Raw genomic sequence first — 6,212 nt, forward strand, 5'->3', positions numbered from 1 at the left:
AAAAAAAAAAAAAAAAAAAAAACTCTGCACATATCTTTTGGCCACTACTGTATATTTGGTGTGGTCAGTGCCACAATAGTGCTATTCGAGCCTGCTAACTGTGGACTGAAGGGCCAGAGTCATCACAGGTGCACTGCTGCATTTACTGTCGCCAAAAATATAATTATTACTTTCATTTCATTTCATTGCTATACAATTTCTTAAAGGTAAGTTACAAAAAGAATACCTTAATGATTAAACTTTTTTTATCGTTTGATCAACTTCAATACATCATATTTTCGTTGAAAAGAGCGTGGCCACGTCCTCTCTGCTGCCATCTTGTTACACCTAACTAGGTTAGGAGACCTCTCCAGCACTTTTAAATGATTTACGAGCTGAGGCCAAGTCTTAACACTTAGGAACCTGAACCTTTATGAATCACACTTTAGAATTTTTCTTAAGTTTAGGAATAAGAGTAAAATGATGTCATTCTTAGAATTTTGACATACTTGAGACTAAAATTATACAGACTAAAGTGGCTTTATACATACCGCCCCTGATCTTTTAATATTATTTCAGAACTGAGAGTTATTTTTTTGTTTAAAAATCCAAGTCAAATAACAAATATCTTTTAATGGAAGTAATGGCAAGGGACCCGTTACCAGCAATTTAACCCTGTAAAGCCTGAAATAGGAAAATACAATATCATGTCAATTTATTAAAAAAAAAAAAATACTACAGTTTATTTAACCTTTAGACAATGTAGGTTTGCGTTTTTTTATGTTTTGTATCATATTTGATACATCAGGCTTTTATGGCCCATATGCTATGATGATGGAGCCCACAATGAGGGAAAAATCATCTCAAATATATTTCGGGGACCAAACTGAATGAAAATATCCAATTTGTTGCAGATGTTGTTACTGTATTTACATGGCCAACAAGTAAGATGAAATTATGTAATGTAAAACAATGATATTTTCAGATTCCTCACTAACAAGTTACTTTTCTAAAAAAAAAAAAAAAATTATGTATGAATGATCAAGACACATGTACAACCTGGAAGTGGACATTTTTAAAAGTTTATACTAAAAAGTCTTTAACTTGCTAAAGATAATGTAAAACAGTTTTTACAGCAAAGTTTTGCTCATGTTGATAATTAAGAGGCTTAAGAAATTTGAATTTGAAATAAAATAGGCATTAACTTTTTTCAACAAAAATGTAGTCAAACTAAAATGTCATTTCGTTTACAATTTTCAGCATTTTTAGAGGTTTGTTTTAGATCACTTATAATGTGACAACTGAAAGTTCTGTGAAGATTAGAAGATTTTTTAAGTACAGTATGTAAGCTTGGCATCTCTTGTGAACTACCCCTGCTGTTTAGGACAGCATGCTCTTATTGTTTACATCAAGACTTTCTTACCATGTGACTGGATCAGCGTCACTGAAATGAGTGGTTCAGAGTTTGAAGTCTAAAACCTTTCACCTCGAATATAAAACTGAAGTATTGTGAACAGAACTGCAGAACAGACACACCTGTGTGACACTCCCCTACTACTGCACAGGAATCCACACGTAAGGCCTTTTCTTCTTTCTTTACGTCTTCTTCTGCTGCATTTACAGATGTTGTATTCCCAGATGTTTTCACTGTATATTTAACATTATTACCAAGTTCAGGGTCTTAGTGAAATATTTCACTTCAATGGCTCAATGAAAGTTTCAGTTTATTATATGATTTGAAACTGTTTGTCTAAACTAGGACTCAAGGGGCCACTTGTAAAACGTTTTATGACTGCAAGGGTATATATGACCTTTTTCTTTTTTTTCTGGCTCATTATTCAACGAAAAGTCCTTACATGTGTTTTTTAATATAAGAACAAGGTGTAGTGATTTCAATTGGTACTGTATTCAGAAAATCAAGGTAAATGTAAATTATACACAAGAAAGCTGCACATATGAAGTTAAAACTTGTTTCAGTGGAGTCCTTAAAAGAAAAACTCTTTAAAAACTTGTGGTTTCAGTTTAGTTCTCATTAAAGAGTTGCCATGCACTAACACCGATCTAAATCTAATAAACCCAGAGCAGTCAAACAATGATTTTTTATTGACCAATGTCACCATAGCACTGTAATGTTTGGAATGGAATACTACTTTACTTCAAATACTGTGCAGTGGGAACTGTATATTATATGCTTTAAAAAAAAGAAAAGAAAAACAGTACATACAATTCTTTGATAAACATTTCAATCAGTAGTATGCATGTTACATTATTTTGGCATGACCTCATGTTACATCTTTAATTCAAGGTGCCGAAATCTTTTAGCATTCCCATTCATCATAATAAAAGATGTTGTCGACTTATCTTAATAATAATCAATCTTTAGGGACCCCCTACAAGATGTTCATAGGACCACAGAACATTTTTAGCTGGCAGTAAATGCCACTCTGGGGCCATTGTATTATGATTAAATACATTTTTGTAAAATAGCAACCTATTTCTGATATTACTACTGATATTATAGGAGATGTTTATCAGTATTTTTCCTTTGGCTCCAGGTCAGTGGCACAAAAACTATTTTGGTGTCCAGAACTAAGCGCTTATGAACAAAGATTCACATACAGTGTAATGATATACTGTGCATACTATATACTGCATCAAGGATTTTATGGTAGCATGATATTCCCAACATAAGGTGCGTTTACGTCATGTCAGAATTACTGTAATCACGAGATTCGACTTGTAAAAAGTATTCACGTCTTTATAGAACCCGTAGTTAAACTCTGAATTTTCTTTAAGTTTCAACTTGCACCACCTCACTGTCATGCAGATATACTCAAAATAGCAGCATCTTGTAACATTTTTGATCAATACATAGTTTATATTGTTAATATTTTAATAATGCAAGAATAATCTGAAAATAAAAGACATACAATACAGTTTAATGATATAAAATTCAATAACTAGGCCTATGTAACTGGTCCTACTCGCACCGCTCTAAGCAGGATTCAAAACAGTGTCACCGGCATGGGAGGCAGGCGTACTAACATTGACGGCAAAGACCACAGTCTCTAACGTCAGTCACTAGAGCGTCTCTTAAAGGTGCTCTAAGCGCTGTTGGGTGACGTCACTTTTTGTTGACGGTCAAAGTATTGTTAAACAAAACGGAGGCTAGCTCGACCCTCCCTCCTCATCCCGTCCCCCCACCCCCCTCCCTTCCGTGCTTCCTGAAACAGTCAATTTATCAGTATTTGGTTTTAGAAAAAACAAACTGGATATACCCACCTGTCCAGCAAAAAAAATTCGGATTGGAAGCCCTTCTGCCGGCGGAGTTCTCGCCACCTTTTGAACGCTTTTCCGATGTAAATTCGGGACTTAGCGCGTTCCTTCTCCTTTTCCCTATTCTTTGTTATTTGTTATTTGTTATTTGGGCTGTCTACAGAGACCACGTTTTTTTACAGTGTGTTCAGGGGACAGGCAGCTAGCGGATAGTGAGGAGATGTTTGCTGTATGTGACAAAAAATGTTTTGGCCTAAAAAACACGTGACATCGCTTAGAGCACCTTTTAGGCCTCTTTACAACAGTAGCTGGCCTCTGTTACACTCACCCCCCTAAACCTCCCTCCCATCCGGGTCATGGCGCCAATGTAATACTCACACCACTCAGAGTGGGATTCAAACCAGCATCATCAGCACACGAGAAAGGACGGTAAAGACACAGGGCCCAGTCATAGACCCGGCGCAATGCAGCACCAGGCGCAACACAAGCGTTTTTTGCTAGTTTCAGCCCGACGCAGTTATCATTTTTCCGACGCAGTTATCATTTTCACGTCCTGCGCCACGTTGTTTAAATAGCAAATGCATTTACGCCTATTTGTGCGCCCATGGTGTGTTCAGGCGCATTGTTGGCGCGTTGCTATTTTGAGGCAACTGAAATAGACTGCGCCATTGACCAACTGAAACCTGGTCTAAAGTCAATGGTGCAATATTTTTTGGGTTATTTAAAGGGTGCGTTAGTAATGTGCGCCTACAGGCGGATTCAAAACGCACATTCACCATGGCGCCATGGTGCGATCCACCATGGCGCGAGTGCAACTGGCTTTTAAAGGGAATGGGAGATGAGACTCGGATTGGTTTATTGCACGTTACGCCCAAAACACACCCATTACTCATTATGAGAATAGGGACAACCCTTTTTGACCATGCGCCGGGCGCGCCGAACATATTTGCCGTCATTAAACTAGCAAAAGTGGATTCGGACACGCACTAAATGCACTTGCGCCGTGCGCTTTAGACCATGCACTTAGATTGTTAAAATAGGGCCCACAGCCTCTAACGTCAGTCGCTAATGCGCCTCTTGAGGCCAGGGGAGTGAGGTTTAACTGCCCAGCTCTTTACTAAAAACTCTTTACTTTAAGCTGCTTTGAAACAATCTACATTGTTAAAAGCGCTATATAAATGAAGATGACTTGACTTGACTTGACTACTAGTTGGCCTCTGTTACACTTGCATAATGTCTAAGTTTATGCATAATGACTTTTGTTTTGTCTATTTATTACTTAAATTACATGATTAATTTTGGTCTTAGTAGTGTTGCCATAGAAATGCATAATTCTGAATCAAACGACGTGAACAGCTAGTAGAACGTCCAGGTTATCATTTAATAATTACAACATGGCATGAAAACATTCTTTTAAATGAGGAGATTACTAAAGGCAAAAAGAAAAAAAGAAAAAGACTGTTATTGCTCAAATTAAACTAAAATCAGGAAAGCTGCACCTGCAGTGTGTAAACCAAGTAATAGTGCTTAGCCAACAGTTTGTCCAGGAGATCTATTTCATTGTGAAGAGAATCTGGGCGTTGGGTTTAGACTGCTTCAAAAACAGCATAATCACTCTGAATGGCTGTATTCAGTCAAAGTGCCTAGGCAGGAGCGATACCAAAACAACACTCAAGTGTTCATCGTATGGTTCAGACGCAGTATGTTCTCTTAGGTGCATGTAATAAACAGGCACAAAGTGCATGGAAATATGATTCATAAGCATTAGCCAATGAGAAAGAGTGTATGTTAATGATCAATCAGGGGCAAATGTGTAGAGCAAAATGTCAATCATAATGGCATAACCTCTTTGAAGTATTGCCAATATGCTATTTTAATTGAATGCATGTATGATGTACATAGAGTATGAGTGATTATAGTTTAAGTTATTAAAAAATGTTTTTTCCTCTTTACAAGATGTTTATTTGTATTTTGCCTCTGATAAGCCACTGAAATTTGGATGAGATTTGCATCAAGGGTACTTTAGGTAGATTTAAAAGCCTGTGAGGGAAACTGTTCCTGAGGGATTTATGGATATGCCATTTGGTATTTCTAAAGGTTATACTGTCCTCGAAATAGATTATGCTGAAATGTCATAATAAAATAACTAGATTTTAAAAGTTATTTAAAAGATAATATAAGTGCTGTTTGTCCATTCAAACCTTTCTGCTATGATGAAAGCAAAAACTAGAAACAGAACAGGTAATCTAAATCAAACAATTCAAACTAGAACAGACAGACTCTGACATTATGATGGTCACTACTCCAGTTTGTTTTTTATCTTCAGACTTGAACTGTTTTTTTTTGCAATCACTTACAAAGTCAGCATGATGTATGATAGTGTTTTAAAATTTGTCCGGATTTTAAAATTTGTTATTGTTTTCCACCTAGATATGCGTGAGGTTCTTTATCGAGTTGTCTATAGGATTTTTTATCAATTTTTCATCAATCAAAGTGCGCTGCATCATGTTTATGGCCCTGCATTATATAATACACTACTTCAACAACTTCTACTACTACTACTACTACTACTACTACTACTAATAATAATAATAATAATCATATACATCACTTTGGATTTCATTTATACTGTATATTATTCATAACTATTTAATTTAATAATTGAAATTAATTAATTAATTGAAATCAAACAAACAAATTCAATAAACAAAAATTATAGTTTTTCATTGTTTCTGACCAACAGTGTCTAATGGATTTATTATGGTGTGGTCCATCAAAAAAAAATTTTTTTTTAATCCAAATACAAAAAAAAAAAAAAACTTGCTTTATTACTTTTGAGCCCCACAAAATCTAGCAAACCCGAATAGTGAAATTCATCAGTCTATAAAATTGTAACCACACTTGTGATTAGGCTAACCCAAGAAAACCAGTATTTCTCCATTGTTTTACCTGTTTTC

This window comes from Squalius cephalus, assembly GCF_949319135.1.
Source record: "Squalius cephalus genome assembly, chromosome: 22".
Lineage (NCBI taxonomy): Eukaryota > Metazoa > Chordata > Actinopteri > Cypriniformes > Leuciscidae > Squalius > Squalius cephalus.